The sequence below is a fragment of the Palaemon carinicauda genome, chromosome 3, assembly GCF_036898095.1.
Source record: "Palaemon carinicauda isolate YSFRI2023 chromosome 3, ASM3689809v2, whole genome shotgun sequence".
Taxonomy (NCBI): Eukaryota; Metazoa; Arthropoda; class Malacostraca; order Decapoda; family Palaemonidae; genus Palaemon; species Palaemon carinicauda.
In genome coordinates this window covers 62,217,534-62,245,033 of record NC_090727.1, presented here as the reverse complement: position 1 = coordinate 62,245,033, position 27,500 = coordinate 62,217,534, and the positions used below count along the sequence as shown (strand labels likewise).

General features: G+C 34.2%; 1 long non-coding RNA gene across 1 annotated transcript in view; it reads left to right on the top strand.

Moving 5' to 3' along the window:
* Positions 1-27,500, top strand: part of LOC137637561 (uncharacterized) — a 63,272-nt gene that overhangs the window by 7,315 nt on the left and 28,457 nt on the right. The window contains exon 2 of the long non-coding RNA XR_011043704.1: positions 24,097-24,160. This is a non-coding gene — a long non-coding RNA (uncharacterized lncRNA). The remainder of the gene's footprint in view (positions 1-24,096; positions 24,161-27,500) is intronic.

Sequence of the window (27,500 nt, the reverse complement as noted above, 5' to 3'; positions counted from 1 at the left end):
TATATATATATATATATATATATATATATATATATATATATATATATATATATATATATATATATATATATGAGAGTAAAACATATTATCTAAAACCCATTATTTTAAACTTCTGATACATTTTATGAATCTTAAACAGTGAGATCATGTAACAGTTAAATTACATAATGAACTGTCTGCCTTAACCTATAATACTGACGATGATAATATTAAACAATATATTAACCCTTATATTAACCCTTATATTAACACACCATCCCAGACAAAGTTATCAAAACCTCTGGTACATTTCAAAATTATTCATAGAAACAAGGTGATGATGTTTACAGATATAGATTTTTGCTAAACTATTAATATTGATATATCTTTTGTCTAACAAATATCTCTGGTATTTGATAGTACATCTAGGTTTTTTACGTAATGAAGGAGAATTAGTGTAGTACTTAAGGTTGTTGTTATTATTATTATTATTATTATTTTTATTATTATTATTATTATTATAAAAATACAGCTACAATCTTCAATGTTTTTATTATTTTCTTATTAGGTAAATTGACGAAGCCTCCTGCGAGACACTGATGAAGAATTCAGAAATAAAATTAAATTCTAGTTTCTTTCTAATTCTAATTAAGAATTTGAGCTATTTGTCCATTCCGTTGTCTGTGTACAAGTTGGGAAATCTTTGAAGATACTACCAACCGAAACTTGAAATAGTTTGTACGACACTGTTGAAAATAGTTCGAATTTGTAGAAATTATTGTACACTGAGTACCATTTTAGATATTATTTACTTATTGTATAGATATTTATTGTTGTAATAAATACGTTTTAACTGTAAGCATATAAAATAATACGTTAAGACAACGTTTCATCCCCTAATTAAACGTATGAAATCATTCTTTTCCCATTTCGTCTGCTCAAAACTTACGATGACGTCATCCCAACACCTTATTTTAGTGTCCTTGCAGCAGTCAGGAGTACCAACCTATGAAACATCAAAAGACGATTAATCACAGAAAATATGATTAATTGAGCTCATTTATCAACACCAATTATTAGAATTCATATAAAGAATATAATTTAGGATTCGTGATACATAATCATACAAGCCACTTATATATTATTATTTTTATATTGCATGTATTCCGTTGGTAATTCGAGTCTTCATTTCGCTTATGACGGGCCAATGCATTATTAGTTTAGGGGAAAAATAAAGTCAGCCTTACTTAAAATGTCGTTAGTTCAATCATATCAGCCTTAATATAAGTATTCAGCAGAACAGTCTAGGAAATTAATTCTAAATGCAAATACTGAAATTTATTTGAAACTATAACTTTAGAGAAAATTGCAAATAGGACAATTTTCTAACACCCTTCCTCCCCTGCAGTTAATCAGAACAACCAAGCTTCTCTCAGAGGCCAATAGATGGAGTTGGAAACTTGTTTATAGTTATAATTATCGGGAATTTTGTTAGGAGGAATACTAAACAGTGACCACGTGGCCAACTAGATATATGAATGCAATATATCATATGACAATAGAAATTCTAATTTAGTGTGGCAATAAACCAACCAAAACAAACCAAACTTAACCGAATCAATACAAAACCTAACCAAACCAATATAAAACAAAACCAAACCGAACAATAAACCCAAACTGAACCAAATCAAATCAAACCATACCAAACCAACCCCACAGTACAACCAAAACCAAACCAAACCCCCAAAAAAGAAAAACACCTAAATCAAACCAATCCAGACCAAACTTAAAACCAAACAGAAATCAAAACCAAACTAAAACCAATTAATAAAACTAAAACCCCAGCCACAACCAAAACCAAAATGAAAACCAAACTAAACCCGAGACAACCCAACCCACCATAACCCAAACTAAACCAAACCAAACCAAAATCCAAACCTAAACGAAAATCAAACCAAACCCAAAACCAAACAAAAACCATAACACAACCAAAACTAAACAAAGCCCTAAACTAAACCAAACCAAGTCAAACTAAAACCAAACAAAACCAAACCAAACCACCAAACCAAAACCGATCCCAAACCCAATCAAAACTTAACCAAACCAAACCACCAAACTAAAAGCAAACCAAAACCAAAACCTAACCTAAATCCAAACCAAACCTAACCAAACCACCAAATTAAACCAAACTCAACCACCAATATAAAAATAATCCAAAACCAAAACTAAAATCAAACCAAACCAAACCAAACCACCAAACTAAAACAAAACAAAAACAAAACCACCAAACAAAAACCAAAACCAAACCAGACCAAACCACTAAACTAAAACCAAGCCAAACCCAAACCAAATCAAAACCAAACCAAACCACCAAACTAAAACAAAACCAAAACCAAACCACTAAATTAAAACCAAACCACTAAACTAAAACCAAGCCAAACCCAAACCCAGTCAAAACCAAATCAAACTACCAAACTAAAACAAAACCAAACTAAAACCAAACCACTAAACTAAAACCAAGCCAAACCCAAACCCAATCAAAACCAAACCAAACCACCAAACTAAATCAAAACCAAACCAAACCACCAAACTAAAACAAAACCAAAACCAAACCACTAAATTAAAACCAAACCACTAAACTAAAACCAAGCCAAACCCAAACCAAATCAAAACCAAACCAAACCACCAAACTAAAACAAAACCAAAACCAAACCACCAAACTAAAACCAAACTAAAACCAAAACCAAACCACCAAACAAAAACCAAAGCCAAACCAAACCGAAACCAAAACCAAAACCAAACCAAAGCCAAACCTAAACCAAAACCAAAACCAAACCACCAAACTAACACCAAACCAAGGCCAAAACCAAATCCAAACCAAAGCCAAAACCAAACCCAAAACCAAACCAAAGCCAAAGCCAAACCAAACCGAAACCAAAACCAAACCACCAAACTAAAACCAAACCAAAACCAAATCTAAACCAAAGCCAAACCCAAATCAAACTAAAACCAAACCAAACCAAACCGAAACCAAACCTAAAACACACCAATGCCAATATTGATAGATACCATATTAGGGTTAATTTACCATTCTCTTTGACACCCTTTGTAGAAATGAATCCTTCAGTTCAGATATAAGTTTGCTATAGATTTTTGCAACTGATTTGTTTTGTGTTCAAAGGAATAGTATGGCAGTTCAGCGTTTGATACGATTATAAGAAAATATATTGATTCGTAGATATTTTAGATTTGTTGCAGGTCTATTTTAAATTTTTGTCTTATTTCAATACCATTCAATAATTACTACTACATTCAGTTCAGGAGAAGTAAAAACATAAGTTATAGCTATTGCTGTTCATCTTTAAACAATGAATGTGTATCTTGCTACCCTTCTCTTTGCAATAGGTTTCATGGCTCTTGGTTAATTGAATATAATAATAATAATAATAATAATAATAATAATAATAATAATAATCATAATAATAATAATAATAATAATAATAATAATAATAATAATCATGACGGGAAAACTCAAAATGGAACTGAAGAAAGGATTTGTAAAATGTTTCACATGGAGTGTAGCATTACACAGTTCTGAAAACCTGGACTATAAAAGCAACAGACAAGAAGCCTCTGCCAAAGATTCGAAATGTGGATATGGAGGAGGAGGAGGAGGGTGTTGAAAATAAGTTGGAGAGACCACAAGACCTGGAGGGAGGGAGGGAGGGAGGGAAGCAGAAGGTACCAAGATCTAAAAGAGGTGACCAATAATCCATGAAAGGACCTCATGCCTTGGGCCTGAACACTATAGTATAATAGTAGCAGGCCGCACTGGGTAGTAATATAGCTCACCTTAACAGTATAGGAAGCAACTAAGTTTCAACTGGCTTGCTAGAACAAGCTATGAGTGGAGTTAAATGTGGCATTTTAATTAACAGTGTTAAGACATGAAGTGGTACGAAGTAGTGCCAATGTGAACACTTGTTTTATTCATGAGTTTCCAACCGTTTTTATTCCCTTTTTCATCAAATAGATTTTGCTTCGTTCTGTCTGCAAATCTAAGTTCGCCTAACAACGCATGAATGACATGTGCTTAATGGCCAGTCCAGCCCTGTCACTATCTCTGATTTCAATTCCCAGGATTCTCTGTCACCATCTACTTTACTCTCGACTAACGTCACATTCGTCTGGGTCAGCGGGAATACTACTGATACAGTTTTGTTATTCCTTGTCTGTTATTTTATGTATTTCTAAATAATATTCATTTGTTTGTTGACACATTTATTACCTCCGCCAACGAAGTTGGAAGGTTATGTTTTACCCCCTTTTTGTGTGTTTGTTAGCGTGTGTGTTTGTTTGTGAACAGCTTCCTGGCCTTAATTTCAATCGTAGAGTAATGAAACTTGCACGGATTAACTATTATGTAAGAACTGGAAATTATTAAATTTTGGAAGGTCAAGGTCAAAGGTCAAGCAAAATGTCCAATTCACGTAATCAGCCATAAGTTTGGACATCGTTGTCACAGAGACTTCAAACTTGGTTCATCTTAGAGTGTATGAAAATTCACGCCAATTAATACATATTAAGGTCAAAGGTCAAGGTTAAGCAAAAGGTCGGGAAATAAGTGTTTCATTGTATGTATTAATATTCAAAACAGTTATGCGTTTAATACACTTCTTAGCGTCATTCAACTATCTTTTGTTTGATCTTTATCCTGAAAATGGTGTTATAAGTATTGGGTTATATATCTAATTTTTGGGTTGGTTTTTATGTGTGCGCGCGCGCGCGCGTTCGTGCGTGCGTGCCTGTATCAGTGGCATCAATGTGCTTCCTATAGAAATTCTCGTATTTTCTCAGATTCTCGGGTGTAGGGCTGTGGTTACAGAAACTTCATTGTTTGTATTTTTTTTCATTTATTCTGTTACTGCAGCACTGTTTTCACAGGAATATGTCTTTAGCAAGTGATTACTGATTAACATAATCTTTTTTCATAATTTTACCATTGGTCCCAATCTTTGCATTTCTCTGTGTTCTTTCTTCCAAGTCCTCTCGGGGAATATTATTGTCTCACACCTTCCCACGATTTGTCCAAGACCTGTCAATCATCTGTCATTGGGGTGTTGATAGGGAGGGGGTGGTAGGATGGTGGTGCCAGTAACACCCCCCCCCCCCCTCACACACACACCTCAATTTATACCCTATCCGTTCATTCTTCTTGATAAGGAGGTATGGAATTTTAAGTCTTTAGAAAACAGATGAAGAAAGTAATTTCATTTTTAATATTTGGTTGGAATGTCTTCAAAGTCAACAAGCTCTATATGCAGGTCACTTATAGGTGATTATGTCACCAGGCTACTAAATCCAGATCACATAGAGGTGATCAGTGTTTAACTAGTTAATCTACTTGACTTTCTCAATAGTTAACTTTGGTTCAGTTGTGAAATTGTAGCCTACTTGAATGATGGTCTTGCTGAAAGTAGTTAGCAGCTCCTCTAGGAGAAGGGCACTCCAAAATCAAACCATTATTCTCTAGTATTGGGAAGTGCCATAGCCTCTGCACCCTGGCCTTCCACTGTCTTGGATTACAGTTCTCTTGTTTGAGAGTACACTCGGACACACTATTCTATCTTATTTGACTTCCTCTCGTGTTTTTTAAGTTTTTATAGTTTATATGTGAAGGATCTAATTTAATGTAGTTACTGTTCTTGAAATATTTTATTCTGGTTATTTATTCTTTACTCGTAGTTTTATTTCCTTGTTTCATTTCCTCACTGGGCTATTTCCCTTGTTGGAGTCCTTGGGATTATAGCATCTTATCTTTCCAACTAGGGTTATAGCATGGCTTGTAATAATAATAATAATAATAATAATAATAATAATAATAATAATCCTTATATTTCCCATTATAGCCACTGGTAAATCCTCTATGTGGATAAAATTTCATGTAGAAAGTGACATGTTTTAACAAAAAATATTAATTGTAAAGCTAAACACCAATTGCATCTATCATTATTATTATTATTATTATTATTATTATTACTTGCTAAGCTATAACCCTAGTTGGAAAAGCAGGATACTATAAACCCAGGGTCTCCAACAGGGAAAATAGCCTAGTGAGGAAAGGAAACAGGGAAAAATATATTTTAAGAAGAGTAACAACATTAAAACAAAAACTTCCTATATAAACTATAAAAACTTTAACAAAACAAGAGGAAGAGAAATTAGATAGAATAGTGTGTCCGAGTGTACCCTCAAGCAAGAGAACTTGATATTATTAGAGCAGTAAAGTTTCAAAGTAATTAGCAACTTCAATATTTCAAATAGGCCTATGAAGGCCACCAACACTGATCTTTCGAATGACATCAAATATTCTCTCTCTCTCTCTCTCTCTCTCTCTCTCTCTCTCTCTCTCTCTCTCTCTCTCTCTCTCTATATATATATATATATATATATATATATATATATATATATATATATATATATATATATATATATATATATATATATATATATATATATATACACATATATTCATTATTGATATCAGGGTATATATCAGAATAATACTTTGGGTAACTATATAGCAATCTGGTATCATTTATATATTTACTAGTAGTTATTCAGTCTTTTCATACGGATGTGTGATGTCGCCGTGGTTGTTTAACTTGTATGTTGATGGAGTGGTGAGAGAGGTGAATGCTCGAGTGCTTGGACGAGGATTAAAACTGGTAGACGAGAATGACCATGAATGGGAGGTAAATCAGTTGTTGTTTGCAGATGATACTGTACTGGTTGCAGACACAGAAGAGAAGCTTGACCGACTAGTGACAGAATTTGGAAGGGTGTGTGAGAGAAGGAAGTTGAGAGTTTATGTGGGTAAGAGTAAGGTTATGAGATGTACGAGAAGGGAAGGTGGTGCAAGGTTGAATGTCATGTTGAATGGAGAGTTACTTGAGGAGGTGGATCAGTACTTATACTTGGGGTCTGTTGTTGCAGCAAATGGTGGAGTGGAAGCAGATGTACGTCAGAGAGTCAATGAAGGTTGCAAAGTGTTGGGGGCAGTTAAGGGAGTAGTAAAAAATAGAGGGTTGGGCATGAATGTAAAGAGAGTTCTATATTAGAAAGTGATTGTACCAACTGTGATGTATGGATCGGAGTTGTGGGGAATGAAAGTGATGGAGAGACAGAAATTGAATGTGTTTGAGATGAAGTGTCTAAGGAGTATGGCTGGTGTATCTCGAGTAGATAGGGTTAGGAACGAAGTGGTGAGGGAGAGAACGGGTGTAAGAAATGAGTTAGCGGCTAGAGTGGATATGAATGTGTTGAGGTGGTTTGGCCATGTTGAGAGAATGGAAAATGGTTGTCTGCTAAAGAAGGTGATGAATGCAAGAGTTGATGGGAGAAGTACAAGAGGAAGGCAAAGGTTTGGGTGGATGGATGGTGTGAAGAAAGCTCTGGGTGATAGGAGGATAGATGTGAGAGAGGCAAGAGAGCGTGCTAGAAATAGAAATGAATGGCGAGCGATTGTGACGCAGTTCCAGTAGGCCCTGCTGCTTCCTCCGGTGCCTTAGATGACCGCAGAGGTAGCAGCAGTAGGGGAGTCAGCATTATGAAGCTTCATCTGTGGTAGAAATGTGGGAGGTTGGGCTGTGGCACCCTAGCAGTACCAGCTGAACTCGGTTGAGTCCCTGATTAGGCTGAAGGAACATAGAGAGTAGAGGTCCCCTTTTTGTTTTGTTTCATTGTTGGTGTCGGCTACCCCCTAAAATTGGGGGAAGTGCCTTGGTATATGGATGGATATATATATATATATATATATATATATATATATATATATATATATATATATATATATATATATATATGTATGTATGTATGTATGTTATATACACATGCATATATATATATATATGTATATATATACATAAATATATATATATATATATATATATATATATATATATATATATATATATATTTATGTATATATATACATATATATATATATATATATATATATATATATATATATATATATATATATATATATGTGTGTGTGTGTGTGTGTATATACGTATCCTTTTTAAGGGAAGATACCTTAACGTTGTGAAATAATTTTTGTATCGCCATGACCAGCAAAACTGTACTATAAAACATAATAATTCTGTTACATCCTTTAAATTCATTGGCTCAAAAATACTGAAGTTATTACATATATTGATTACAGCCAGTGACTTTCTGTATGCAAAATACAGAATCTGTCTTTGGAAGAACCAACCACCTTGTTTGCTTGTTTGCCAAGAAAGTCTTTCAGTTCTTTAATTTTACGATTTATTAAATTTTAAAGTTTCCTTTTATCCAATTTCCAACTTGGCATATTAATTGACATAAATTTAGTATTAATTTGTCAAATATATTATTGAATATGTCACTGGCCATGATATAATTTCGTTTTAAAAATATCCTTTGAAATCAAAATTGACTGGAAGACTCCAGCCAATAGGAAAACAGCATCTAAGCATCTTAGCCAAAGAACGAAAGTTTAAACCAATGAGAGACTGGCTTACAAAGGGGTTATGTTGGAGGCCTATGATTGGCTGATGGAAATTTCCTGGTTTTCAGAGCATTTCCCTACGAGCCCTGAAGGAGTGAAGATCAAAGGTCAGTTGAGTGGTAGATTTAGAAATTGATTTTGAATTTATATATATATATATATATATATAATATATATATATATATATAATATATATATATATATATATATATATATATATATATATATATATATATATATATATATATTAATTGGTAAGTTATACAGTTATGAAATCTATAGAAATAAGTAGACATTTTATATGTTAATAAGACGTTGGTTTGATTAAAATGTAAGAAATGTGATGAAAATTGGGCAGACACCAGACATGAATGATGTCATGTCTGAAGCCTTTGTCCCGCAGTGGACTAGAAATGGCTGCGTGATATATATATATATATATATATATATATATATATATATATATATATATATATATATATATATATAATGTCTTTATTCATGTCTGGGGTCTGGCCCTTTTTCATCATCATGCTGGCCAGTGCTCATTAATGGTAGGAGATTTTTGTCTTCGCTCAGAGCAAACCAACCTAGTATAGGTGTCCAGTACAGCTTTGCTGCTCATGGCGACACGCAAACCCTTTCACCACGTTAAGGTATCCCCACTCAGAAAGGATTGCTTCCATTATATGTCTGTGTAAAGTCATTGAAACATCGTAACCTATTTTATGAGGTCATAAACACGATAATGTACATTTAATTAGCTTCATATATATTACTGGTAGTCGAGGGATTGAATATCTGTCATTAAGGTGTGACTGACAGGTGAGAGAGTTGATGGTTGGACCAAGTGGACCACGAAATTTAGACTTTTTTATCCACGAATGATGTTGGTTAGAGTTGAAGTTATTTATTTTGTTTGGCCTTTTTCAATTTTAAAATCTTTTTATGCTCTGTGGTGATTTGTGCTAATTATAATAATTAATCGGACTTAGTTAATTTATAAATACAGCGAACTGATATGTCCATTTCTTGTGTATTCAATTTATATATTACTGGTGTATTTTTTTTTTTATTTTACTTATTCTGGTTATTAAACGTATATAAATTATATTCCTGATGTAATTGAAATTTTATTAAAATTGAAATTAATACTGATGGTATATATGTTTTCCGAGCGTCATTTACATTGCTTGAAATTTACCCTAAAGTAAACTGGTAAAAATCCTAGAATAAATATTGCAAGATATTTATCCTTTTAAAAACTGATATATTGACGTAAATGAGTGATATTACCGTCACCAACCCGGATTTTACCGTAATACGGCTGAGAAATATATATTTTACGGAGAATTTCCAATGAAAATCAAGTTTTTTTTTCAGTGTATTGATATAATTAAGTCATTATTAAACAGTGCTCTTATATTATTATTATTATTATTATTATTATTATTATTATTATTATTATTATTATTATTATTATTATTATTAATGGAAAAGCAGGATGCTATAAGCTAAGGGGCCCCAACAGGAAAAATAGCCCAGTGAGGAAAGGAAACAAGGAAAATTAAGTATTTCAAGAACAGTAACAACATTAGAGTAAATATTTCCTATATAAACTATAAAAATTTTAACAAAACAAGAAGAGAAATAAGATAGAATAGTGTGCCCGAGTGTACCCTCAAGCAAGAGAACTTTAACCCGAGACAGTGGAAGGCCATGGTACTGTCATTAAGTGTGAGTATATTGATTAAATCATAAATGGTTTGATTTTTATAATTTTATAGGTGCATTTATTATCAATATACTTATTCATTTAGAGGTAGTTTTGAACATTTAGGCCTATTTGTGACTCATATAAATTATTTGAAAATCTCGAAGTGTCTGTATTAGCAATTTATAGTCTTTTTATATCGTTCGTAAAAACATTTTATTTTTGAGAACTAACTGTTCGTTTCAAAATGTTTTCAGAGGTATTTTTGTTTTTTTTTAAACTATCTCAATTTGTTCTACCAAAATGTTTTGTCTTCATAAGGAAAAAAATATTTTAATTGTTTACAAAACAATATTTTAAGTTGTTTTCCTTTTTTAGTGAATGACTCAAAAGTGTCATTATTTGTGAATTGTATATTTTATGGACAATTTGAGTAATTATTTCTAGTATAGTATATATTTTGAATATATATCAAAATATACGCTGGCATCACGAAGTTTTGTTTGGTTGTCTATGTTGACGATGTCAGTTCCAGGTCGTTTAGTGAGGAAACCAGGCTAGGTTTTTTTTTATTTATAATTATGTAGGGTTTTTTTTATATGATTCTGTAGTTTTTTTATAATTCTGTAGTTTTTTATAATTCTCTAGTTTTTTTTATAATTCTCTAGTTTTTTTTTTTATAATCAACTCGTTTCCCGTGTGTCTAGTTGTTTCAAATTATGAAAAAGTAATAGAGGAAAACAATAACTTTGCATAATATAGCAGTATTATGTTAAATTTCATGGTGCTGAAGAAGGATGCAATGTTATTTTTATACTGTAAATAGTTTTACACCAGAAGTCGGGTTAAATCCCCCAGAATTTGTGGTTAAATCCCCTTATGTTTTGTGATTAAATCTCCTTATGTTTTGTGATTAAATCTCCTTAGTATTCATGTCTTAAATCCCCCTTATGTTTCGTGGGTAAATCCCCCTTATGTTTCGTGGGTAAATCCCCCTTATGTTTCGTGGTTAAATCTCCTTAGGATTCGTGACTTAGATCCCCAGAATTCGTGGTTAAATCCCCCTTATGTTTCGTTGCTAAATCTTCCTTATGTCTTGTGGTTAAATCCCCCTTATGTGTTTCATGGTTAAATCTCCTAAGGATTCGTGGCTTAAATCCCCAGAATTCGTGGTTAAATCCCCATAGTATTTCGGGTTAGACCTAGGATTCGCTGTTAAATCCCCCAGGGCATATGGTTAAATCCCCGAATAATAGTTTAAATTGTCCAGAATTCGTGATTAAATCCCCCATGAATCGTGATTAAATTCCCCATGATTTGTAGTTAAATCCCCAGAATTTGTGTTGAACTCCTCCAGATTTCGGGATAAATATCTCAGGAATTTTGGGTAAATCTCCCCTTAGAAATTTTATTAATCACACCTTAGGATTTTGGCGAAAATCCCCCCACAAGATTCGGTGATAAATCCTCTAGGATTTTCTGATAAATCGCCAGGGTTTTATGATAAATCTCCCAGGGTTTTGTGGTAAATCGCCCAGGGTTTTGTGGTAAATCGCCCAGGGTTTAGTGGTAAATCTCCCAGGATTTTGTGGTAAATCTCCCAGGATTTTGTGGTAAATCTCCCAGGATTTTGTGGTAAATCTCCCAGGATTTTGTGGTAAATCTCCCAGGATTTTGTGGTAAATCGCCCAGGGTTTGGTGGTAAATCGTCCAGGGTTTGGTGGTAAATCGTCCAGGGTTTGGTGGTAAATCGCCCAGGGTTTGGTGGTAAATCGCCCAGGGTTTGGTGGTAAATCGCCCAGGGTTTGGTGGTAAATCGCCCAGGGTTTGGTGGTAAATCGCCCAGGGTTTGGTGGTAAATTCCCTAGGTTTTTTTTTTTTAATACCCCAGGATTTTGTGGTAAAGCAGATTTTGTGGTAAATCCCAGGATTTTGTGGTAAATCGCCCAGGATTTTGTGGTAAATCTCCCAGGATTTTGTGGTAAATCTCCCAGGATTTTGTGGTAAATCGCCCAGGGTTTGGTGGTAAATCCTCCAGGGTTTGGTGGTAAATCGTCCAGGGTTTGGTGGTAAATCGCCCAGGGTTTGGTGGTAAATCGCCCAGGGTTTGGTGGTAAATCGCCCAGGGTTTGGTGGTAAATTCCCTAGGTTTTTTTTTTTTTAATACCCCAGGATTTTGTGGTAAAGCAGATTTTGTGGTAAATCCCAGGATTTTGTGGTAAATCGCCCAGGATTTTGTGGTAAATCACCCAGGGTTTGGTGGTAAATCGCCCAGGGTTTGGTGGTAAATCGCCCAGGGGTTTGGTGGTAAATCTCCCAGGGTTTTGTGGTAAATCGCCCAGGGTTTTGTGGTAAATCGCCCAGGGGTTTTGTGGTAAATTCCCTAGGGTTTTTTTTTTTTTTAATACCCCAGGATTTTGTGGTAAATCCCCCCTAGGATTCGGGTGTAAGATTTGTGTATCTTACCTGGGGGGAGTGTGTGTTAACTTTACCTAATTTTATAAGATTATTTGTCAAAGGAAACACTAAACTTGAGGTCAACTAAATTCTTGTATTCGTTAAAATATTGTTGGTTAAAATCGAGTTAGTGACCAACAGGAAGACTCGACTTAATACAACCATTTAAAACTTGAAAAATGTATTTTAAAAATCCTGTTTTTTTTTCTTTAATTAAAGTTAATGAAACTTCAGATTTACGTCCATTAAATTGTCTTGGTTTTGAAAATCGCCCGATGGAAATGGGCTAAAGAATGACACCTTATTGTTATGTTTTACCACCTGTTTGTGCGTTTGTTTGTGAACAGCTTCCTGGCCACAATTTTAATCGTAGAGTAATGAAACTCGCAGGGATTAACTTTTGTGTAATAATCTCGTAATGATTAAATTTTGAAAGGTCAAGGTCAAAGATCAAGATCATGGTTAAGCAAAATGTCCAATTCACGTAATCAGCCATAAGTTTGGACATCGTTGTCACAGAGACTTCAAACTTGTTTCATATTTGAGTTTAGGAAAATCCACGCCAATTAATACATATTAAGGTCAAAGGTCAAGGTGAAGGTAGAGCAAAAGACCGAGAAATAAGATGCCATGGCGGAGGACTACGCTCTAGTGAATTTCACTAAGTGTCCGACAGTCACAAAACATTACCAACCTTATGTAGAGTTCGCATTGGAGTCACTGACAGTGTGTGTGTCTGTCGGGGTACTAATGAATTTGACTGTACATCGCTTCTATGTGCATATTCATATTAGTGTATTCGATAGAATAACTGTATAATGTGGCACCAAAACTTATTGGTGTAGACTCGATACAAACAAAAGGTCAGAGTTCTCTCGCTTGAGGCTTGAGGGTACACTTGCGCACGCTGTTCTATCTATTCTCATTTTCCTGTTTTTGAATTTTATAGTTTATAGATGAAAGATCTTATTCGTCGTTACTGTTCTTAGTATATTTCAGTGGTTCATTTTTTTTTATTTTCTCGTGTCTAAATTAGAGTATTTTCATATTTGACGGCAAGTGACTCTTCTGAAATGTCAGTAAAGGTGACATGACTTAAGGTTTAATATTTCATTATTAGAGTTTGAATGCGACTGTTTTAGGAAATAATGATAGGGAAAATTAATTGTTAGTTTTAAATCTCTCTCTCTCTCTCTCTCTCTCTCTCTCTCTCTCTCTCTACGTGGTAGGTAATGCTTGCAACCTGTTACGTTTAAATCTCGAAGTGTAGGCCTAAGTCTTTACAGTCTAGCAAATTACCGAAACGACCACTTTTGCAGGACACAAAATCCTTCTCAAGTAAGTGTGGCTCCCACAATCAGGGATTCCTTAATCAGGTCATCAATAAATCCTACTTAAACCAGAGAAGAAAGACAGTTTCTGATTGATATATATCTAGAATCAATCAACAATATTTTGAAATGTATATTCATCCAAGTCTCTCTCTCTCTCTCTCTCTCTCTCTCTCTCTCTCTCTCTCTCTCTCTCAAATTGTTCAATAAAAGCCATATAAGCTTCATTTATTATTATTATTATTATTATTACTACTACTACTACTACTTGCTAAGCCACAACCCTAGTTGGAAAAGCAAGAAGCTATAAGAATTTCAAAGGGTACTGAATATTATAATTTATTATATCTTGATGTTTAAAACCTAAATTATGGATTGTGACTATAGGAACCTGAACGCGATGTTCGTTACTGAACCTAAGATAAACAATGCAAACAGTAAACAGTAATGCTTACAGTGCACCCTATGTGAGGCAGCCAAGGCCCCTAAGTTCAAACGCCTACGAGGAGGCGTTCTTTCAAGTGGACTTTTTCTCATTTTATAATCTCGAAATACTGTACTTTCAAGTAGGTATTTGAAGTTAAACTAAAAAATGCCGCCCCCCCCCCTCTCTCTCTCTCTCTCTCTCTCTCTCTCTCTCTCTCTCTCTCTCTCTCTCTCTCTCTCTCTCTCTCTCTACGCCTTTAAAATTTTTGATTTACCTACAATTAAATCATTTTATAGTCAGAATAGAGATTGAGAGTAGATTGTGTAACAGCCTTAAACAATTAGCGAACAGGTATTTAAAACGAGAGAGAGAGAGAGAGAGAGAGAGAGAGAGAGAGAGAGAGAGAGAGAGAGAGAGAGAGAGAGAGAGAGAGAGAGAATTTATATCACTTCTACACTAATTGATTTACACCGGCTGCCTACTAAAGCAAGAATTGAGTTTAAAATATTGTAATTTTGCTGGCTTCAAAATAGAAAGTATTTTGAAAACCAAAATGTTAATATAATCATTTGTATTTAGATGTATCTTTTGTTGGTGAATTTATTTATAAACTATCAAAAGACTTGAGGTAGACTTAGGGATATCCAGTGCGCGGATTTAATCGGGTAACAAACTCAAACTTGAAAATGGTCTCTTCTCAGATAATTTCCCCATATCTCTTCGTATTTCTCCACACTAACTTGTACTATATTTCATTAACTTTCAATATATTTTATGATTCATCTTAATTTAATTCATAAATTAAACAAAATCGAAAGTTAATGGAATTATCATGGGGGATGTTAAGGGCGTCCGTAACATAAATGGTCTGTTCACCGACAATCTCACAATTTTCCCCATATCTCATTTTCTTCCTCCACGCTTAATTGTACAAAATTCTATATTATTTTCTTCATTTTCTATATATTTTAATATTCACCTGCATTATATGATTAATATTGCATTCATTTTATGAATTCGAAATTTGAATTATTTTTGGAGTTGTCGTCGGCGAAAAGGCCGTTACCAATATGGTCTCTTCACCGACAGTATCCCGATTTTCCCCATATCTTATTTTCTTCCTCCACGCTTAGTTTTACTATATTTTCTTAATTTTATATATTTTTCATGATTCATTTATATAATATGATTCATCTGGATGCAATTTATGAATTTATTATGCGATTAGTTAATAGAATTTTCTTCGGTGAAAAGGCCGTCGATCTACGATCGGTTAGTTTGAAACTCTCAGGACGTCTTAACGTGATATTTCTATAGTTTTATTTATAATTTTAGTTCATTTGCAAATCATTAATTATATTTTATGTTGATTTACGTATTTGTGGATATCTTGCACATCGAAGTTGGAAGGAGGTTATGTTTTACCCCGTTTGTGTTTTGTTTGTGTGTGAATGAAATTGACGAGGTACTCACAGGAAGGGAGGAAAGTATAATGGCAGCAGCTTATGAAGAATGTGATGACGGAGGCAATCATGGCATGTGTGGGCACTGTGAGTCCTATGTCGATGATGGGATGCAATGCGACCAATGCCGAAGATGGTACCATGATGAAAAAGCTTGCTCTAATTTAAAGGATGGTTCAAGTACTCTTTTAAAAAGCAGGAACATCATTTATAAATGTCCAAAATGTGTTGAGTCTGCATGTGTTGATGACATAACGAGACTAAGCATCATCATAGAGGAGATGAAGGTAAATGTACAACAACAGATGTCTGGTTTTATGGATATGATAACTGCTCAATACATGGATATGCGTCAAGAAATTGTCGAGCTGAAAGAGAAACTTATGGAATATGAAAAAGAGAATGTGACCAAGACTACATATGCAAGTAAGTTGAAATCAAGAAACACTTTGGTTATAAAATCTACGGAGGAAAATAAGAAGGCTTCAGATATCAAGAAAACTATCATGAAGAAGATAACCACGAATGTCGAACAGGTCAAAACCTCTAAACAAGGCCACTTGGTAGTTAATTTTGCGGATAAAACTGGGTTAGAAAAGGCTAAAAATGACTTAGAAGAGGTCAAGAATGACATTAAGGTAGAAGTAGATAAAAAGGATCTACTTAAACCGAAGATCAAGGTCTGCAATATTGATGAAAATGAAGATGATATAATTGCCAGTATAATGGAGAAGAATGAATGGTTGAATGATATATGTGAAAATGAAGAAGACTTTAAATTGATCAGGAAGTTTAAATCAAGACAAAGCGGTAAATTACACGTCATTATAAAGTGTAGTCCAACTATCAGGAAAGTCTTCCGTAAAAGAGATGATAGAGTATATACCACGCTTGGAGGATGCTGTAAAATCTATGATTCCTACAATGTATTTCAGTGTTATAAATGCCAAGAATTTGGTCATTCTGCTGAAAATTGTAGCAAGACTCAGGTATGTGCCAAGTGTAGCCAGGATCATCGAACCACGGATTGTAATGTAAATACGTTAAAGTGTCATAACTGCACAATGAGGAATTACAATGATACGAATCATAGGACATATGATGATAACTGTAAGGTATACAAGGAGGAGCTTACCAGGATAAAAAATAGAACCGATCATGGAGTCTAGCCCATTGGTTAAGTGTGGTCTGATAAATATTCAATCGGTGGGGAATAAAACCTTAGAGATTAGAAATCTTATTAACGAGATGGAATTAGATTTATGCTTATTAACGGAAACTTGGTTGCAGGGAAATATTAGTGATAACTCAAAGATTCAGGAGATGACGCCGTGTACTCATGATTTCTATCACGTACCAAGAAAGGACAAAACTGGAGGAGGAGTGGGTGTCTTTGTGTCGAAAACTTTCTCTAGGGTTTCTATCATGAATGAAATGGTATTTGAAACGTTTGAATATATCTGTTTAAAACTGACAAGAAACAATAAGGTATTGAATATAATATCATTATATAGACCACCAGCGAGTAATATGACTAAATTCATTGAAGAATTTAGTATTCTTGTGGGTGTGGTGGACGATATTAAAAATACATTAATTGGTGGAGACTTCAACTGTTGGGTAGATGATGAAAATGATAATAAGGCTAAAGAACTCAAGGAAGTATTTGAGATGTTTAATTTAATAAACAGTGTTTTGGTATCAACGTCAGTAGGTGGTCATACACTCGACTTGGTCATATGTGGAAAAGACTCAGACCTAATAAAAAACCTTGAAGTGGAACCAGACTTTGAGATCTCAAAAACACATAAACTCATCACCTTTAATGTTAATATAAATTGCACCAGAGTATTGAAAAAATGGATCACATATAGGGAACGGGAAAATTTTGATGCTGAGAATTTTATTGAAGCTAGTGTAGCGCAAATGTCTTGTGTGAACACACAATGTGAACATATGGTAGACATAGAATGTGTTGGGTGCTATACCAAGAAATACAACGACAATTTTGGAAAAATGTACGATACCATGTGTCCCATAAAGAACAAACAAATAGTGGTACGCGAAAATGTTAGATGGTATAATAGTGAACTATTAAAGGCAAAAAGACACAGACGTAAGATGGAAGGTAGATGGAAAAGAGCCAAATCCTTACAAGCCAGAAATCTATATAATAAGGCCAGAAATGACTATAACATCCTGTTAGAAAAAACAAAAAGAAAATTCTACAACGGCGAATGTAAAAAAACTAATAACATGAAGGACTTTCATAAAAACCTCGATGATTTGATGGGATTAAAGAAAAAATATGTCTTGCCTGATAATGTTTGTGCAGAGAGTTTTGCTATATTCTTTAGTGAAAAAATTGATAAAATCTATAGAGGCTTCCCCCAAAATCACTTGGAGGGACAGTCAGCTATGCCAGTGAAAGAGGGAAAGAAGTTAATAAAATTTAGGGAGATAAATATGTGCGACTTGTTAAAGGTTATGAGAGAGATGAAGAATACATATTGTGGAAACGACCCTTTCCCAAACAGTTCAATAAGTGAAGCTCCAAACAAACAAGTCGTATATAATATTTACCTGAACATAATTAACCTAAGTATATCGCAATCCTGTTTTCCTAGCTGTGAAAAAACTGCGTTGATCAAACCAATTTACAAAGGGAAAGGTGATGTAAACGAGCTAAATTCATATAGGCCCATTTCAAATTTATCCTACATGTCAAAGCTTATTGAAAAAGTCATAAGTGAGCAATTGTGGGCGCATATTGACGAGTTACAGGTATTCCCGGAAAATCAATCGGCCTACAGAGCTAATCATTCTACAGAAACTACTTTGTGCTCAATAATGAATGATATGATAGGTCTTCTTGATGGGGGAAAGTGTGGAATTTTAATTATGTTAGATCTTAGTGCTGCTTTTGACACTGTTGTGCACGAGTACTTACTTGACGACTTGAAGTCTATTGGAGTGACTCAGGAAGCACTGAAATTTTTGCGAAGTTACTTAGTGAACAGGAAGACTATTGTAGAAGTTTCTGGAAACCGATCCAATGAGAGAATTCTTATGAAGGGTGTACCACAGGGTAGTGTCCTGGGCCCTATCTTGTTTAACATATATACTATCGAGCTATCACACATCTTGAAAAAACACAAAGTGGGTTTTAAACTATATGCAGATGATACTCAGTTTTACCTCTCAATTTCAACAACACAAGATACAAAGAAGAAAATTGATGAGATAATGACTGAAATAAAAACATGGATGCAGAGGAAAAAGCTCAAATTAAATGATGATAAAACAGAATGTATGTTCTTTGGCACAAGGGTGGCTTTGAAGAATTACCAGTTAATTCAAAGTATAAAAATTGGTGATGCTGATGTTGGGATTGTGCCTGTTGTGAAAAATTTGGGTGTACTGATAGACTGTAATTTGTCAATGAAGGACCAAATTGTGAACACAGTGAAAGTGTGTAACTATCACCTGAGAAACATAGCATTTATTAGAAAATATTTAACAGAGGGCAGTACAAAAATTTTAGTGGTGAGTCATGTAATATCAAGGCTTGATTATTGCAATTCTCTGTACTACAAATTGCCCAATACACTACTAAGGAAGCTTCAAAATGTGCAAAACCGGGCGGCTAGACTGATAAAAGGCATTAAATTTCGGGAGAGAATAACTCCTGCACTGATCGATCTACATTGGTTACCTGTTAAGGCTAGGATTGAATTTAAAATTTGCTTGTTGACTCACAAAGCACTTACAGGTGATAAGCCAAAATATCTTCGTGATTGCTTGATCCCCTACCCTGAAGCTACCAGCGCCACTGTAAGAGTTAGACATGCAGATGACCCCCATAGACTATTCGAAATTAGTGTGAATCATGCAATAGGAGGAAGAACGTTCAGTTATGCTGCACCGAGACTCTTTAACGACCTTCCACTCGATGTCAAGAATAGCACAAATGTGGCTGCCTTCAAGAAAAACCTGAAGACTTATCTTTTTAGAAAGTGTTATAATAGTGACCTGAAAACTATTAAGCCTGAATACAAATGCTAGCGAAATAACTGATAACGATACAGAGCAAAATATTAACTGGAAAGGAATTATTTTTTCATACACCAAGGCCCGCCTGAACAGACCTTTAGTGTTTGATGGAGGGCGAGAAATAAACCTCTAAAAGTAAAAAGTAAAGTAGAACACCTTCCTGGGCACAAATTTAGTCGTAAACGACCTTTAGAAAGTTTATTCGCTTAATTTTTCTGTGTGAGATTTAACTAATAGGAACTTTTAATTACACTTGAATAGGCATATATTCTTGTACTAGAAATAGTCAATTCTTTTGGTATTTAATATATAAGAAGTGGAAAATTTATCTTAAATGGGCAAATACTGTAGCTTCTACGAGTTTCCCTTTAGCTAGTCATATAAGTAGAGTAAAAGACTGTCATTTTAATTCCAACAGGGAAAATAGCCCTATGAGGAAAGGAAATATGGATACAAGAAAAGTAATCAACAATTAAAATTAAATGTTTTAATAACAGTATTAGAAAAAAATATTTCTATTTAAACTATAAAAACTTTAACAAAACAAGAAGAGAAATAAGATGGAACAGTGTGCCCGAGTGTACCCTCAAGCTAGAGAACTCTAATTCAAGACAGTGCAAGGCCATGGTATAGAGGCCATGGCACTACCCAAGACTAGAGAACAATAATTTGATTTTGGAGTGTTTCTAATTGAAGTCGTATAATCATAGGACTATAATAACTAACAGTGGTTGCCATAAGTGTTAATTTAAAAGCCCAAAGCTTTGCTTCATCTTAATCCCTTTGTTTCTTATGTCACTCAGCCCTTATAGGCCTATAGGGAGACCATCTCTCACTACGACCCAAAGGAACAATGTCGTATTGTAGTCTGTCTTTAGCAGCTGTTGATTCAATTGGGCATTTAAAAGGTTTAAAGACAAGGGATATTGACATTGCCCTAGCAAGCAGGACAATGCCCTAGAGACTGATCATGTATCCATATGATCAGCGCCCAAACCCCCTCTCCATCCAAGTTAAGACCAAGGAGGGTCAGGCAATGGCTGCTGATGACTCAGCTCACAAGGATGGTGAGGTTGCAGCGACCAAAGAAACTAACGAATGTAGTGGGACTCTAACCCCAGTCTGGCGTTCATTAGGCAAGGACTTTATAAACAGGGCATCGCTTAAGATTTTCTAAGGGATAACCAGACACATAGCGCCGACAGCTTATGCTTCAATGCTAAATAATTTGTCTTGTTAATTTCTCTAGATCCAAATTTGTATTATTACTAGCTAAGTCACATCTCCTGTTGGAAAAGAAAGATGATACAAGCCCAAAGAATCCAACAAGGAAAAATAGTCCAGTGAGGACAGGAAATAAACTATAAGCGAAGTAATAACCAATTAAAAGGAAATATTTTAAGAATATTAACTTCAAACTTCAAAAAAAAACAAAAACAGGAGAAATGATTGAATAGTGTGTCCGAGTGTTACCCTCAAGCAAGAGGCTCAGTCAATTCTCAATACTGTAATAATGTTTACTCTAGCATAGAACTGTTAAAATAGACCAGTGAGGAAAGGAAATAAATGATGAACAAATTAACAATAAATCATTCTAAAAACAGTAACAACGTCAAAACAGATATATCATATAAAAACTACGTATAAAAAGACTCATGTCAGCCTGTTCAACATAAAAAGCATTTGCTCCAACTTTGAACTTTTGTAGTTCTACTGATTCAGCCACCCGATTAGGAAGATCATTCCACAACTTGGTAACAGCTGGAATAAAACTTCTAGAGTACTGTGTAGTATTGAGCCTCATGATGGAGAAGGACTGGCTATTAGAATTAACTGCCTGCCTAGTATTACATTGTTTTTTATGTAATATTAGTAAGGAACTGTAATCAGAATGGCCGAATATGCAGGCGAAGTACATTAAATATATTTTCTTATATCATATGAATACAACTCGATGTAAGTAAAACTAATCATGAATTGATAAATGATGCACACAAAAATCTGAAGACTTATCTCTTTGGAAAGTGTTATAATAGTGATCAGAAAAGTATTAAGACTGAATACAAATGCTAGCGAAATAACTGATAACGATACAGAGCAAAATATTAACTGGAAAGAAATTATTTTCACACACCAAGGCCCGCCTGAACAGACTCTTTAAGTGTCTGGTGGAGGGCGAGAAATAAAGCCCTAAAAGTAAAAGTAAGTTGTATTAATGCAGGTAGGATTTCCTTGGCTTTTCTCAATTGTCTTGATATGAGAATAGTTAAATATACCGACAATAATGGAGAGTTTGTTTGTTAGCTCAGTGTAAGCGTAAAAACACTCAAGTCATTTATCTAATTTCTTATTTCTTTTTCCTCGCTGGGCTATTTTTCCTGTTGGAACCCTTGGGCTTACAAGTCCAAGGGCATCTTGTTTTTCCAACTAGGGTTGTAGCTTAGCAAGTAATAATAATAATAATAATAATAACAACAATAATAATAATAATAATAATAATATAATTGGTAAGAAAGCATGCAATATTGGAGCACAGTTGATAACATGGTGTAATGATCAATATCTCTTATCATTTACTTGTCCAATTTTTATTTGAATGACCTAATATGTAGCCAGTAATAATGCATTGATTATCATTGGACTGTATACATTATATTGTGTGTTGGTAACTTATTACTCATCTAAATGGCAGAACGTGTAGGCCAGCATTTTGTGTGGAAATGAGCAGTCATCTTTCAGTATTCTATTGGAGAAGTAGACAGGTTTTCTGTCAACTGATATTTCCCTTGATTTGACGAATGAGGACGTTTCGTCTCCTACCACCAAGTGACCTTCTGATTTTCATGACAGGGAAAAATTGTTGCAAGATTAGTAGTATTTTGAATTGAACTAAAAGTATTAAAGGAAGCCTTCGTTGAGAAATTAAAAGTTTAACTTGGACATTATTACTTTAAGAGCGAGCCCAAGCATTGAAATTTAAACTAAATAACTAGATAAGATTTTTTTTTCCATAGTGTTTCAAGTAAAGGCGGATTTCAGTAAACTAGTAAGGTAATCAACTTTAGATAAGCTTAATGATGCGAATAAGGTGAATATTTGAAGTTTAAGGAAGGAATTTCTACCTGCCATCTTGTTTTGTGAAGTCGTCAACTCGAGGAATAGTTCCTGACAACCTAATTTCCCAATCAATAGTTTAAATGCCCAAACTAACATTCCACAAAAACCTTAATCCTAATTATGAAAGATAATTCGTATTTGAAAGAATCTATGAATCTTCGTTGGATATAGAATATATAAAATGTCTATCCTTTTACTAGATTGTGATTGAAGATGAAAGAATTTTGTAGAATTATTTGATAAGTTCGAATTACGAACAGGTAGTTATTTGGCATATGCCTGGTATATATATTAACCCCTGCCATGTAACCACCTCTATCTCTCTCTCTCTCTCTCTCTCTCTCTCTCTCTCTCTCTCTCTCTCTCTCTCTCTCTCTCTCAACCTAGAGATTTTAGAAGTTGGACAGCTCATGAACTCTGATTGTGGACGAACAAGTATGTAGGCACGATTGCTTGTTTTTTTTTTCTTGTTTTTTTTTTTTTTTTTTTTGTAATATGCTGGTGATAGAGGATCCAAATGTCCCTTGTTTTAAATGTGAGAATTAGATGATGGTTTCCATTTGGTCTTTAGGTTGAACACTGCTCAATTTATTGAATTCGTAAACGGAATCGGTGTATTTATCATAATTGACTGAAGAGAAGTAAGATAAACATATTAAATTTAGATGTTGACGTCATGAACATGAGTAATAAGTAGAAAGGTAAAATCTATATTTGTTATATACATTACTCCTATAAACTTAACATAATCTACGATGTACATGCTGTAGTCTATGGTCTACATGAGCAGGAGACTCCAAATGGGTTCTGTATAGGATACGATATACATAGGATACGATGTAAATAGGATAGGAGGAATTCTATTTGGGATTCTCCAAGAAAGATCAAACAATAATGCTGTATTTTCTAGTTCATTGCACATGTGTGAATGTGCCAAAAAATGAAGCAATTTTTAGTGACTTTCAATTTTGTATGTAGCTGATTGAATTATAATTTTACAGGTGCTGTTCTAATCTGGGTGTCACGGACCAAGAGCTTCTAACTGCATCATTGGAGGACTTTGAGGTAAGAGTAACAGGATACTTTTCACTTCATTAAAGATGGTCAAAATCCTGGAATAAATGTTGCCAGGCATTTACCGTCTTCAAGATAAATATATTGACGTATAGGAGTGTTATTAGGCTCACCAACCTTAAAAGATAAACAAAGTAGGGTATAAATTACAGTCGCCTGTATTTTACTGAATTACGGCTGAGAACAGCATATTTTTTTACGGAGAATTTTCGATTAAAATTACGGTTTTTTAATAGGTAGTGTTAGGGCTATTGTATTCCTAGTGTATATTTTAAAAGATTTGTACATTTATGTAATGCCTTTGGTATTTGATCCGAATTAAATTGCTATATTATAATAACTGTGTACATGGTTCTCTTCACCAAACCTGGTTATCTTTGATATTAATTTGTATAAAGTTTGTCTTGGTTATATTTGCATTCTAGATCTTGTGTGTCATTTAGTCTAGCTGTGCACTGATCATATATCTTCTATTTTTTTTTTTTTTAGACTGAAGAGGGTTGACCTACCATTAGGTATATATCAGATTAGATTTTTTCATGAACATTTGTTGATTATAACAAAGCATTTGAATGTGTGTAAATTACACAGAAGTTTTTCTTACTGTACAAAGGGCTCAAGTTGTGTAACAGGATTGTTGTTGGATAGTGCCATAGGCTCTGTACCATGGTGTCTTTCACTAGCTTGGGGTAGAGATCTCTTGCTTGAGGGTACACACTGGCACTGGCACTGGCACACTATTCTATCTAATTTCTCCTCTTCTTGTTTTGTTTAAAAGTCTTTTTAGTTTATATAGGAAATATTTATTTTGGTGTTGTTGCTGTTCTTAAAATATTTCGTATTGCTTGTTAGTTACTTCTCTTGTATTTCCCTTATTTCCTTTCCTCAATATGCTATATTCCCTGTTGGAGCCCTAGGGCATATAGCATCCTGCTTTTCGAACTAGGGTTGTAGCTTAGCAGCTACTACTACTACTACTACTACTACTACTACTACTACTACTACTACTACTACTACTACTACTACTACTACTACTACTACTACTATTAATAATAATAATATAGGAAAGTTTGTTGTTATAGAGTAACTTCGTCTGGGTGTTATGGCACGATAGGTAGAATATTTTGAGGCTGCTGCTGGTGCATGGGGTAGCCAATACATCAGCATTTGTATTCAGTGGACTGAGTTAAAACCATGTGTTAAAGATGTGACACTATAGTCAATCTTTTAACTATAATCGATTATTCATTGGATAAATATAAATGTTAACAGTTAGCTGTATGTCCAATGGATTCATATTATATCTATCTCTTGGTTTTTATTGCAACAGGTTTATTGCTTGATGTACGATAGATTCGCTAAAGTATTATTACAATTAGGCAAGAGATTCTAATCCATAGTTTAACCATACAATGAAACTGAACAGCTTTACGTCTTAGGATGTAATTCAGTGCATTTGGACAGTAAATGTGTAGGGGATGAGCGTATAGGTTTCAAGAACATAAGGAACTGTCAAGTCTTCCTTATTGCCAAGGGTATTGGTATATGGGTCAAGACTTTCCAAACCACTCAGTTGCAGTAATGCCTAGTTGGTAAGATTTGTGACATGAGAGTGCACAGACGAAGGCGGGAAAAGATAGTTTTTTTTTTCTTAACTTTGTTGTAAAGATGATTGGAGTAATTCTGTGGTTAGATGAAAAATTTGAGATTGGATTTAAGATAATTGGTATTTATTAAGTGCTTCATGCAAATTAGTATTTTATTGGAATAAGTGGGCACTTCATGCGGATCACCTGAAGATTGGGGACCCCAACACACGCTGGGGTCGCTTATCTTCAGGTGAAAAAAATTGGGGTCGTTTTCCTTCAGGTGAGGAATTTAAATTTAATAATGGGATTAATAAGCTAGCTAGCCAGTTTATAAGATGATTATTATTAGTGTAACGACATGAGTAAGACTAACCAATAAAAGTGTTAACAAACTAATTTATAGGATAGCAAATAAAAGTTGTTTTAATTTGACGGTATCTAGGAAAAATCTTATTTCTCTTTAATGACTAAGAGACAAAATGTTTTTACTCCAACATAAAACCAAGTGATAAAGAATTCCTCATGGACCGTGCAGTTTATGAATAAGTTGTGCAGCCACTTTCAACACTTGATCCTCTTCCTGCTTTCAACTGGTTAAAGAGAAAGAATCTTTTGAGGAGAGAAAATAAGTGAATTCAGTGGCGAAATTCAATGAACTGGACTTAACTGTCTTCTATACAAGATAATTATACGTGGAAATGCCAATTTAAAGAGTCTTCTAAAATTAAAAGCAAAGTTTCTATTCGTAAGGACTCGTTTTTTGCTAAATCTAAACTTCCACTACAGAAGTGGATTCAGGCTATCTATTACTGTTGTAACAGCAAGAGTGAGACTACAGTGACTGATATTCGAAACATTCCAGAAAAAAACATGATTGATATTTACAGTTTTTTAGAGAAATCTGCATGAAGTATTTCGAGGCAAACCCCGTTAGACTTGGTGGTAATGGCATAATTGAGCAAAATGACGAGTTTTGCTTTGCACACGAAAGCAAATATTACAGAGGTTATTATTATTATTATTATTATTATTATTACTATCCAAGCTACAACCCTAGTTGGAAAAGCAAGATGCTATAAGCCCAAGGGCTCCAACAGGGAAAAATAGCCCAGTGAGGAAAGGAAACAAGGAAATAAATGAATGAAGAGAACAAATTAACAATAAATCATTCTAAAATAAGTAACAACGTCAAAACAGACATGTCATATATAAACTATTAAAAACATCAAAAACAGATATGTCATAAATAAACTATAAAAAGACTCACGTCCGCCTAGTCAACAAAAAAGCATTTGTTCCAACTTTGAACTTTTGAAGTTCTACTGATTCAATATGGGTATTTGGAATGGTCGGCACTAGCATTAAACCAGGTGTTGGATATATGGAGATAGTTAAAACACGTGATGCTGCAACTCTACCTCCAATCATAGCAAAAGTTGTTTTGTTCTGGTTCAGTAATGTACAGTGATGAATGTGGAAAGCTTATTGAATTATTCAATCACATCTAAGAATTTAGCACCAAGCCGTAACTTTACTGATACAGAAACAGGATTACAAACACAGGCCATCTTAATTTATTATGACAAGCATAAATCAAGGATTAAAACAATGCGTGGCTGTAAGAAAGAATTTTTAAATTCATAATTACAGCAATTTATGTGGTTTGAAAGGAATTTTAATGGTAGGTTCGATTATTTTTTTAATGAAATTGCAAGACAATATTCTTTATATTAAATATGGAT